This window comes from Trachemys scripta, chromosome 4 (assembly GCF_013100865.1).
Source record: "Trachemys scripta elegans isolate TJP31775 chromosome 4, CAS_Tse_1.0, whole genome shotgun sequence".
NCBI classification, from domain to species: Eukaryota; Metazoa; Chordata; order Testudines; family Emydidae; genus Trachemys; species Trachemys scripta.
In genome coordinates, this window is record NC_048301.1 from 8748018 (window position 1) to 8761236 (window position 13219).

Genomic DNA, 13219 nt, shown 5'->3' on the forward strand with positions numbered 1-13219 from the left:
CGAGTGGCTAAAATTAGTTTAGCTTAATTCAGTTTGTTGTAACTTTCTTTCCTGAGGCAGGAATTACTGATGTGAGATCGGTGAAAGGATTCTGTCCATTACCTAAACAACTGGTCTGACTGATCTGGCAATTTCCTGCAATATCGCTGGGAGATTTTATTGTACATCTCTACCCCGATATAACGCGACCTCCCGATATAACACGAATTTGGATATAACACGGTAAAGCAGTGCTCTGTGGGGATGGGGCTGCGCACTCCAGTGGATCAAAGCAAGTTCGATCTAACGCGGTTTCACCTATAACGCGGTAAGATTTTTTTGGCTCCCCGAGGACAGCGTTATATCGGGGTAGAGGTGTAGTAAGCACTGTGGGCCAGAGATTGTGTGTAATTCCATGGGGGAGGGGGACCGCAGCTCCTCCAGGAACTAAGAATGAGTGAGGAGGTGCGGGGTGGGAAACGGGGGGTGACTGGGCAAATTCACTCAAGTTGTAACACCACCAGAGAAGTACCACCACCTGGAAAGGCTCGCATAGAATAATTCCAACTAGATTCTCCAGAACAAATGAAGGATTTTTGGATAAATAGCCTGAGTTTAAACTGATGTAGGGCCCTCTTTCTGATCCAGCCAACAGCCTAGACCTTCCATCTGAGGGGGGCCCCAATCCTTCCTGGGAAGGGTCGGAAGGTCTTTGGCCTACTGAAGCCACACAGAACTGATGGGTGATCTCTGACAAGCTTATTAGCATGCATGTCGGTTCGTTTATTGCTATTAATATGTTTTTCTGTAGTGCTTTCACCTTAAGAATAAATGTGCTTGCTTAGAAAGAACTGTGCGGTAACGCAAAACTGTGGGCAATTATGCTGTTTATAGCCTTCAGAAAGCTAGCAAAGCACAGACGCTGGCCTGTTTAAGCAGTCTCCCTTGCTGGGGATATCACAGTGTAGGCAGAGGACTGGGCATCCAGGAAAAACCTGGTCAGGAGGGAGAGAGATGCAGGTCTCCACTCAAGAGAGGTGATGGCTGGGGAGGCAGGAGCTTTGCTGGACCACAGAGAGGAATAAAGGTGCAATTGTCCTGAACTGTGACATCTGCAGCACGTCGAGCTGTTTTAAGTAGTTATTGTACAGGTTTGGCTTGACGTTAAACATTTTCCATCATTCCGATATTTTTGTGATTAGATAAGGAATTGTTCATTAAGATTTTTTTTAAATGCCAGTTATGAATTAAACTGAATTGATTCCAAGCATCCTTAATCCAGTTTAAGCTTGTCCATGCCAGGGAGATGAACTGATTTAACTAATTTGATTTATGAAGAGATTTAGTTAAATGGGCAAATGAAAGTTGAGCAATAGAAAGGGGGAAGCATTTTTAGATTATTCAAACCCCTTTTTGTTTGGTTTTGTTAAATCCTATTGATCTTCAATGATTAATTCACATTTCGGAGAATGGAAACTTTTGTTGAAAATGCCACCCCTCTGATTACGGTGTGAGCACTAGTGATATACATCCTTTGAGCCCTCAACAAGTCCTTCAGCAAAACTAGGGGTTATCAGAGTCAATTCCTGATATATCTAAGGTAATCTCCTCTCTCCTGAATGTTCAAGCTTTCTCTATACATCATAAATGAGCGCATGTCCACTTTAAAAAATCCTCTTTAAAGACAAGCAGTGAGGCTCACAGAAGCCAAAGGAAAATTGCCTCTGACTTCACTGGGACCTGGGTTTGGTTGTCATAGAACTAGGCAAATCATAGAATCATAGAAGATTAGGGTTGGAAGAGACCTCAGGAGGTCATCTAGTCCAACCCCCTGCTCAAAGCAGGACCAACCCCAACTAAATCATCCCAGCCAGGGCTTGAGATGACGCTTTTCTGCTTTTCTGCCTTCAGTTCCATATTGGAACATTTCATAGCGAGAAAAATACATGGCTTTTCCATGTTTGAGGGAGTTGAAGCAAGGAGATTTCAAGATGAGGACATTACAAATTAATTACTCCAGGACATGCGGAATCATGGAAAATGTATGTTCTTGATGTAAATGTCTGAGTTTAAAATAATACCCTGCTTTATGAGGGGAAAACCCATCTCCTTTAATTGGATCATATGACACAGCGCGGTAAGAATGAATAACTCCTTGTGACAAACTAATTGTTTATACTCTGTTTTGGAAACAGAGTCCCAGAGCCGGATATTCCATGGGTTTATTTTGTTTTGCTTCTTTTTAATCTGTAATGAGTAACTTTTTATCTAGTCACACACAATTCTTGAATGTTGGAAAATATTTAAGGTCTGTATTGTGACTGCATAAAACAGCTCAATCCGCTGCAGCTATTTAAGTAAAGGACAGACTCCCTTCCCCTAGCTCACATCAGTAAATCTTTCCTAGGAAAAACAGGTTATATCCACGCAGCAGCTGTCTCAAATGGGGGCCTAAATCTCGGACAAATTGTGATAACTAAATACCTGCTATCATTTAATAAAGTTGCTGGGAAAATCTGGCAATCCTTGGACAAAGATCTCCAGCAACCCAGATGGCCATCTGGAGCTTGGGAAATGGTGGTTATTCGGGGCTTATGATAACATTACTTCAGTTATGAAAGAAGAAGAGCATCTGGAACATGTCTGGAAATTATTACCCAATCTTTAGCCAAGAAGCCAAATATAATTTAAGTATAGAGGAAAGGGAGGTGTTACAAAAAACAGGTGTGCAGCAAACAAAATATAAATATTTCCTAGCCAAGTTGGAGAAGAGGGTATACGTCTCCCAGAAAAGTTCAGAACCCTAAAGTCTCACACTGCCTTGAAAGGATCCAAACAATAATTAAGGCCCAGATCCTCAAAGGTATTTAAGTGTCTAACTCCCATTGAACTAGTTAGGCTCCTAATTCCTTTGAGAGTCTGGGCCTAAAGAAATATACGGTCTGTATCGTTAGGTTTTCCAACATTCGCTCACTAGGGCCTGGCAACCTTTGTCTGTGCAGAGAATTCCGCTTGAAGGCAGAAGCACTGTTGATCCCAGACAGTCGAACAGCATGAGCTTGGCTTACACATCACAAGATTTAAATAATAATGCATTCTGGGGTTGTTTAATTGGCCTTCCAGTTTGTGATACTATCAGGTGCACTTGCTTCACGTTCTTAAGCTTTTCTCGGCCACTCTGAAGACTAGAAACTCACTTTTTTTTAAAGTGAAAAGCTGCGAGTCTATTGTATTTTCTTGAGTCCAGCAGCTGGGGCAGGGAGAGCAATACCAAATATCACAAGATTTGCAATAAAATCCAGAGAGTTTTTTACCACTGTGCAAGTCATTTCCTAAAGGACTGTACCACCATCGCAGAGGATGTTTCAGAACACAAGCATCTTATTTTAGTCATTTCAAAGCCTTTTTAAAGCCAGTTTTGGTTTTTTGGTTTTTAGTTTTAAAACAAGTAGGCCCGGTTGTGCGCATAGGGATGCAGGTCCAATTGCTCCTACTTTGCATTGACTACAATGGCTTTATTGAGCTATCAAGCACATGTGGCCAATTTAGTGTATGTCCAGTATCACAATGAGATTGTTATTTTCAGAAGCAAGTGCTCGGTTTGCATATGCACTGAGGAGAATAGCCTGCACGGGCCATTGCATCTTTAAAAAAAACAACAGGCTGGCCCTGTATATTTCATAGAACCCTGCTTTTGTTTGGTTGCCCTTTGTGAACAATGCCCAGCAAACTACAGCCAATAGCCATCAGGAACCTAAAATATATTCTTCTCCTTTCAGTGGTTTGGCTTTTTCCTGGCAAATCACCTCTTTAACCTCTCAGATCATCAGCTAGTAATGCATTGAGCTAAGGTGGTGCTCCCATTCCATCAACGCATAAGAGAACCCTCAATCTGCCAAGAGGTATTCTGCCTAGAAATTGCAGCACAAATAGAACAAAACCTCATGCACTGGTGTGAGACAGACCCTTGGAAAAACCTGAGCACAGTGTGGGGAGTTCAAGGAAAATGACGAGGATTAGCTCTCTCTTCAGTAACTATGCCAAGATTTACAGTTATCACATTTTCCCTTCAGCAATGGAAAGTGCACTCTCCATCGTGGTTTACCTCGTAGAGATTACAGTTCTTAGGCATGTACTTTACTAAATGCTTATTTGTTACTGGGGAGTTGATAATCCACATTCTCTGTATTCACTGGATACCAGATACCAGCTGTTGCTGTCCACTGCAGCAAATATGGACCAATGATGACACAATCTCACCTTACCTAGCACTAGCATATACCAATGTGGTGCCTCCCAGAGGTCACAAGGTCTGCTTCCACCAATAGTGAGAGAGTCTAGGCATTGGGGGCAATTTGGCCAACTTGCAAGGACCTTCCTTTATTACTTGAAGGGTATCTCCATGCTTCTTGGTTAAGAGCTGTTGTAATAATTGGGCCTACAAATTTATGCTAATTGGGAGCTCAAGTGCGGGAAAGTGGGGGGAAAAATGCCACTAACCTGTAACAACAAATGTGGATGAGAAAAAGCGCAAATGGGAGACAGACTGAACTAGTACAAGCAAAAGGCCTAACTTGATATCACCAGGGTGGTGAAGCACTGGAATGGGTTACCTAGGGAGGTGGTGGAATCTCTATCCTTAGAGGTTTTTAAGGCCCAGCTTGACACAGCCCTGGCTGGGATGATTTAGTTGGGGATTGGTCCTGCTTTGAGCAGGGGGTTGGACTAGATGACCTCCTGAGGTCCCTTCCAACCCTGATATTCTATGATTCCTGATAAACAAGATAGGCTCAGGACCAGAAATCAATTAATCAGCATTGGTGAGTCAGAAATTAGGCCTAATTGGTAAACCAAATAATGAGAGGCTGGGCTATTCCACACATCGCTCCCTTTTGGGGTGTGAAAAGAAAAGACTCGAGGGGGAAAAGCAGGCAGAAGAAGATGCTCTCTGCCAACAACCGCTGCAGTGAGCTTCACCATCCGGTCTGCCAACCCACCATCTCCTGGACCCCAGCATCTGCCACCACACCTTTGGACCTTCTTTGTTCTAATCCTGAGAGATGACCTGACCAGATCAGGCCAGAGAGATGGACCCAGATGACATCACCACCTTCACGGGTTTCAGCTAAGCCTTGTATACTGCCTGGGATGTGAGACTTTGTCACAACTCCTCCCTCCCCCCATGGGTTCTTTCCTTTCCCCACCTTATTTATGTTCTTTCCCATCTCTTGCCAATTTCCTTCTGAATAATGAGAGTCTGGCTTAGCTGGCCACGGCTGCATCCTTTGTAACACTGCTGTGAGCCTGGGACCAGAAAGTGGCCGTTAAAAGCAATGCCTTAACAGCTGAAGCATGTTGGCCAGGTCTCGGAGTGGCCAATAAGATCATGGGCTGGGCCTGTGTTTTTCCAGCAGCGAGGTTGCAGGTGAGAATCAGCACCAGAGATAGAAGCTGCATTTTGTATCTTTTCTGGTCTTCTCTCCCCTCTTGTGTGTGTTGGTCTTGTTGGAAATGGGATTGAATTTAACAGCAGCAGAGTTTCCAACCCTTTACAACTAATTTATTCTCTTTTCCCCAAAGACGACAGCAATTACCATCTTTACTACCATCTAAAAGACTGTCAAAGGAAGGGTTTTTCCCTTATAAAAGCTTTCCTCAGCTTTCCCTTTGAAGAGGGAGCAAGGGTCATGGTTAGAATGAAAGCCTTATTTAATACTTACCAGGTCAAATATTTCAACTCTTTTTCTTTTTTTTCTGTGTCTTTAATAAAAGGTTAAAAGGATTGTTAACAGTGGGTTTGCCATGGTACTGAGCAGGCGGAGGTCTCTGCCTACCCAACCCCAAATATTGTTTAAAACAGTGTAATGTTGTATTGTTACAGGATCATGTTAACACATTTGACTTTTTGGGCCCATATATTCCATCCAAATGAATACACCAGGATTCCTGAGAACAGGTAAAATGTTAATCTCCTTGTCACAGTTCAGGGCAACTGCATCTGTATTTCTCCTCTGTGGTCCATCAAGGACACCCACACTAAGTTCCTGGCTCTTCAGCTGTCAACACTCATGGGTGGAAACCTGCATCTCTCTCCCTCTTGACTGGGGATTTTGAAGGCTGCCTGGGTGCTCCCTGCCTTACCTTGTGATATCCCCAGCAAGCCAGACTGCCTAAAGTGCCAGTGCCTGTACTTTCTTTTCTCTCTAAGGGTTATGACCAGTGAATTGCCCACAGTTATAAGTTACCACACAGCTCCTTTTAAGCAAGCACATTTATTCTTAAGGTAAAAGCATTATGGAGAAAACATTGAAACAATAAAAGAACCTACACACATGCTAAAGAGCTTACCAGAGAGCACCCCAACTCCAACCTAGGGCTCCAGTAGGTGTCCAAGGCCAGAAGGGATCATTGTGATCATCTAGTCTGACCTCCAGGATAACACAGGCTAGAGAAATCCCCAAAATAATTCCTACACAGCAGATCTTCTAGAAAAACATCCAATCTTGATTTTAAAAGTGTCAGGGATGGAATTCCACCACGATCCTTGGTACGATGTTCCAATAGCTAATTACTCTCACCATTAAAAATGTATGCCTTACTTTCAGTCTGAAGTTGTCTAGCTTCAACTTCCAGCAATTGGATCATGTGTTAGACCAGCGGTTCTCAAACTGTGGGTCGTGATCCCCTTTGAATGGGGTCACCAGGGACGGCTTAGACTTGCTGGGGCCCAGGACTGAAGCCCAAGTCCCACTGCCCAGGGCCAAAGCCAAAGCCCAAAGACTTCAGCCCTGGGCAGCAGGACTCAGGTTGCAAGTTGAGCTTCAGCTTCACTCCCTGCCTGGAGTGGTGGGATTCGGGCTTTGGTCCCTCCACCCGGGGCAGTGGGGCTTGGGCGGGCTCAGGCTTCAGTCCCCCACCCATCCACCTGGGTCGTGAAGTAATTTTTGTTGTCAGAAGGGGGTTGCGGTGCAATGAAGTTTGAGAACTCCGTGTTAGATCTTTGTTAGATTGAAGAGCCCATAATTAAATATTTGTTCCCCACATAAATACTTATAGACTGTGATCAAGTCACCCCTTTACCCTCCCTTTTGTTAAGCTAAACAGATTGAGCTCTTTAAGTCTATCACTATAAGGCATGTTTTCTAATCCTTTAATCATTCTTGTGGCTCTTCTCTGACCCCTGTGCAGTTAATCAACATCCTTCTTGAGTTCAGTCTTTCAAGACTCACAACTGGGGTTTCCCCCATGGTTACAAGTTCATCCATTTTAGATCCAGATCCAGACTAGGCAGATCAGTTGACCTTTGATTTTGGCCTTGTCTAACAGGTCATCAGCGGACTCTGACCCTCCCATCCCTGACAAGGGATTTTGCATAACGGGAGTTGGGGAATTTGCAATGACCTCTCCCTAGGAATGCCCCAGGACACTTACTGTCCCAAAAGTCCACACTTGTCTGGCCCATTTTCAATATGGTCTTTTGAGCTCCCAGGCCTCACATCTATATCATCCTGCTCCTAGAGAGGTTTACATACAATCCTGGCCCACAATAATACATTAACTTAATACAGGTTTCTGAGGAGTAGCCGTGTTAGTCTGTATCAGCAAAAACAATGAGGAGTTCTTGTGGCACCTTAAAGATTAACACATTTATTTGGGCATAAGATTTCGTGGGCTAGAACCCACTTCATCAGATGCATGGAGTGAAAAATACAGTAGGCAGGTATATATATTACAGCACATGAAAAGATGGGAGTTACCAGTCCTTGCTTACAGACAGCCCCCTCCAACCTAAAGCAAATACTCACCAACAACTACACACCACACAACAAAAACACTAACCCGGGAACCTATCCCTGCAACAAACCCCGTTGCCAACTCTGTCCGCTTATCTATTCAAGGGACATCATCATAGGACCTAACCACATCAGCCACGCCATCAGGGGCTCGTTCACCTGCACATCTACCAACGTGATATATGCCATCATGTGCCAGCAATGCCCCTCTGCCATGTACATTGGCCAAACCGGACAGTCTCTACGCAAAAGAATCAATGGACATCAACAAATCAGACATCAAGAATTGTAACATTCAAAAACCAGTAGGAGAGCACTTCAGTCTCCCTGGACACTCAATAACAGACTTAAAAGTGGCCATTCTTCAACAAAAAAAAACCTTCAAAAACAGACTTCAATGAGAAACTGCAGAACTGGAATTAATGTGCAAACTTGACACCATCAAATTAGGCCTGAATAAAGACTGGGAGTGGCTGGATCACTACACAAAATAATTTCCCCTCTGTTGATACTCACACCTTCTTGTCAACTGTTGGGAATAGGCTACATCCACCCTGCTTGAATTGGCCTCTTTAGCACTGACCCCCCACTTGGTAAGGCAACTCCCATCTTTTCATGTGCTGTATATTTCTACCTGCCTACTGTATTTTTCACTCTATGCATCTGATGAAGTGGATTATAGCCCACGAAAGCTTAGGCCCAAATAAATTTGTTAGTCCCTAAGGTGCCACAAGGACTCCTCATTGTTTTAACTTAATATAGTAAGGACTTCCAAGGAAAGAGCTGTATCTGTCACATGCATTTTCCCCTTTCCAGCTGAATACTTTCAAAATCTGGCTTCTCCTATTCCGCCCACAAATCGGGGCTATGAATAACTGGGATCAGTTGAGAAGATGTCTCTGTGCCCAATTTGCATCTTCAAGTTTCAGGAGTTAATTGAACTTTTATGGCAAAATAGTGTTCCCAGAATGCACTTTGGTGGAAAATGGACCAGGCTGTCTCAAAACCTCATAGACGGGGATGTGGTCTTTCAGTACCAGGCCATGGCAGGAATGAGCCATTTTAAGCTATTTTTAGGTGTAGCTTGCAGGGCAGATTTGTTTGTTGCATGAGAAATCGTGAGCTATGAGACCACCGGCTACAAACAGTGCTAACAGAAGATTTAGCACTTTCCTCATTTGTCAAAATGAGCCAGATTTTTGATGCAATAAAACAAAACATGCAACAGTTTGGAAGTAAGCAGTTTAAAACCTATTCACAGCAACACAACAGTTTGAGGGAAACAAGGGAGACTATGTCCCAGATGAATACACTGGAAACCCCAGAGCGACCTGGGCTTCTTTAAAAGGATAGAACGGTGGCTAACTAGGCCATGTCAGAGCTTGCAAGGAAGCACAGGACACCCCCCACCCAACAATAATCACAGGGGAAGCAAAGAATGTCGATACCTAGTCTGAGAATCTTAGCAGAGTTGCCAGGCTCAAGTGATCTATATCTACATCACAGGGCAAATGCTTTCTCGCCTTATCAGGTGTTGTGCTTGTTCTGATAAGACATTGTGTTGTTAAAATAGAAGCGGGTGCCTTGTTTCTGATTTCAGAGGGTACACAGGGGAGGGGGAAAGATCAACTCAAATGCCCATAAAACCAGCAGTGTGTGCTTAAAATCTAGACAAAAGCAAGATTATGGGAAAAAACGGTTACTCACTTTTTTGTAACTGTTGCTTTTCGAGATGAGTTGTTCACAGCCATTCCAATCACACTAGCAAGTGAACCTCTTCCATTTAGCTAGATAAGTGGCCCTGGTGGATGCCGAGGAGAACCTGCCTTACCAGTTCCAAGCACAGGAGCTCCAGTAGGTTTAACCATGAAGCTTCCACGCCGTGAAATGGAGGGACGGGTGGTGAAGGCGACCGTGGTCCAGGATGATGAGATCTGGGTAAAGCGGAGGCAGGATCGGGGTGTCCATGAACAGCTCCAGAAGCGTGATGTACCAATGTTGGCATGGCCATGCTGGGGCCAACAGAATTATTTCTGCCTTGTGTCTGCGGATCTCGAGCAGCACCTTGCGTACGAGTGGGACTGGTGAAAAGGCATACACAAGGCGGTCCCCCCCCAGGGCGGCATGAACGTGTCCGAGATCGAGCCCAGGCTGTGTTTCTGGAAGAAGCAGAACGTTGGGCAGTTTCTGTTGCTCCAGGTGGCAAACATCTACCTGGGGAAACCCCCACCTTTGGAAGACAGATGTATGACATCCAGATGGATGGACCACTCATTGCAGAACGACCTGCTGAGGTGATCCGCTAGTTCATTCTGCACTCCCAGGAGATGTGACGCCTCCAGGTGAATGGAGTGGGCTGTGCACAACTCCCAGAGCCTGAGGGCTTCCTGACATGGGGGGAGGAATGGGATCCACCCTGTTTGATTTAAAACATGGCAGTGGTGTCGGTCATCACTGCCACACACTGGCCTTGTAGTCGGGACAGGAAGGTCTGGTAGGCTAGTCCCACCGCTTGATATTATATGGAATGAGAGCTCGTTCTGCGACCTTAGGCCTTGCATTTGGAGATCTCCCAGATGAGCCCCCCAGCCCAGAGCTGACAGGTCCATTACTAGGGCCAGAGAGGGTTGTGGGCTGTTGAAGGGGACTCCTTTGCACACTGTCTGAGGACTCGAGTACTTGCTCTGTGACCACTGAGTCAGGCTACCATGCCCCAGGCAGTAAACCAAAGCAAGCCACGCGTGGAGTGGTCTGAGCCTCAGTCTGGCATGTCAGACCACGTAAGAGAAGGCTGCCAAGTGGCTGAGGAGACTCAGGCATCCCCTTGCAGTGGTGGTCGGGTACTGCCTGAGGTTTTGAATAACATCTGTTATGGCTTGGAATCGGGTCTCTGGCAGGAACGCCCTTGGCTGTACCGAGCCCAGCACTGCCCCGATTAACTCTATCCTTTGGGTTGGTGACAAGGTTGACTTATTCACATTGAGGAGGAGTCCTCCCAGTCTCTCAAAAGTGAATCTGACTAATCAGACTTGAGACTCTACCTGCTCCCTGGAGCGCCCCCGTATTGGCCAGTCGTCGAGGTAGGGATATACCTGCCCCTGCGTCCTGGGAAGGAAGGCTGCTATGACTGACATACACTTGGTGAACACTCGGGGGGCTGTTGATACACCGAATGGGAGCACCGTGAACTGATAATGTTTGTAGTTGATGACAAACCATAGAAACCGTCTGTGCGCAGGCCGAATGGCTATGTGAAAGTACGCGTCTTTCGTGTCGAGGGCGGCACACCTGTCCCCTGGATCCAGGGAAGGGATGATCGTGCTCAGGGAGACCATGCGGAACTTCAATTTCACTATGAACTAATTGAGTCCTTGCAGGTCTAGAATGATGAGGAAATAACAGGAGTAGAATCCCCTGCCCCTGAGCTCCCAAGGAACCTCCTCCACTACCCCTATGGTATGGAGTGATTGCACCTCCTGGACAAGGAGTTGCTCATGAGAAAGGTCCCTGAAGAGGGATGGGGAAGGGGGGTTGGGAGAGAGGGGAGGAGCAGAATTGAAGAGAATATCCCACTTCTACCTTGTGAGGGACACAGCGATCCGATGTTATTTGGGACCAAGCACAGTAGAAGTGGGATAGACGATTCATAAAACAAGGGGAAGGATCCGGTGCCGTGGTGGGTCTGCCGTCCTCGGGCGTCCCTTCAAAAGGCCTGCTTAGAGCCCGAGGAAGGTTTGGTCGGGCCCTAGCCCTGACCTGACGGGGGCATGCGACGGTCTGCGCCTGCCATTCCTACCCCTCCATCTATAGAAGTCTTGTGGTCACGCGGGAGTCTTTCAGGCTGTGCAGCTTGGAGTCTGTCTGCTCCGATAATAAGCCTGTGCCCTCAAACAGCAGGTCCTGAAGGGTTTGCTGCTCTTCAGGGGGCAGCCCAGATGCCTGCAGCCCTGAACCCCTTCTCATGGCTTACCTCGATGAGAGGGTGCGGGCGGCAGAGTCTGCTGCATCAAGGGAGGCTTGAAGAGAGGTTCATGCCACTGCCTTCCCTTCGTCAACAATGGCCATGAATTCAGCCCTGGAGTCTGATGGAATTCGCTCCTTGAACTTCAACATGGAGGCCCACCAGTTGAAGTTGTATGTGCTGAGGATAGCTTGTTGGTTCGCTATCCTCAGCCGCAGGCCCCCATTGAGTAAACCTTTCTACCAAAAAGGTCTAATCTTTTAGACTCCTTGGCTTTGGGAGTCGGTCCTTGCTGGCCCTGCCTCTCCTCATTGACGGTGGTCATGACTAGGTAGCAGGGCTGTGGGTGTGAGAACAAGGACTCGTACCCCTTGGATGGGACAAAGTACTTTCTCTCCATGCCTCTCGCCGTAGGGGAGATCGATGCTGGGGTCTGCCCCAGCATTTTGATATTGCTCTGTATAGTTTTAATTAGGGGCAGAGCTACCCTGGAGGGACCCTCCAGCGTCAGGATATCGACCATGGGTCCTCTGGTTCGATAACCTTCTCCGCCTGCAATCCCATGTTGTGGGCGATTCTGCACAAGAGGTCGTGGTGTGCATGGTGGTCTATCCGGGGAGGTCCCGAGGCCAAAGTCCCTGCAACCGTCTCATCCGGGGACGAGGATGAGGAGGCTAGAGGCGGTACCGGGTCCTCCTGACCATTCAGTTCTCTAGTGTCCTCCTGGTCAGTGCCTGTGGGCTCTGCGCTGACTGTTGTCATGGCAGCGGTAGTCTGGCCAGCTGTCGGGGCTGTAGTCTTGGTTGTGTCAACGGTGTCCTGGACAGGCTGCGGGCCCAGTCCTGGCATCGATTCCAATCCCCGAGGTGCTGGGCGATCTTTATGCTGGGGTGCTCGGGCCTCGGAGGCTATTGACCGGGTGCCCCGGGAGAATGAGCCCTAGCCTGGTGATAAGCCCCGTGAGTCCAAAAGGGTCATTGAGGCTGAGGCTGCCAATGTGGAGGCCGTGCCGCCGGTGCCTCAACTCTGTGCCGATGCGACCTGCACCTGCTGCAGTGTGAATAAAATAAGTGACCCTGTCCACAGCCAGTCCTGAAAACAGAGGGTTTGTGTAGCCATGCAAGGGACAAATCTTGAAAGAAATTAGATTTGCCTCAAGCTCTACCAGCAGGTGGCACTCAAGTCAGGGTCTTGGAAATAGTTTACTGTTTAATTATATACCCTTGAGGGCCTGATACAGTATAAAAAGCATATTTATGGAGTGGCTAGAAAACCCCCCCCCCCCACTGAAGCAGTGTCCAAAGTGACTATGCTAAGAATGTCACAAGACTGAGATTTATTTTAGCAGTCACCATAATATCAAAGAGCTTGTTATGAGAAGTGTCTACTTAACTTGATTCCCGTAATAAATCAATGATACAGTTAAGATAGGACAGCACTGAAGGAAAGGAACGTGACATTGAAGCAGACCAAGCCGTTACTGAAA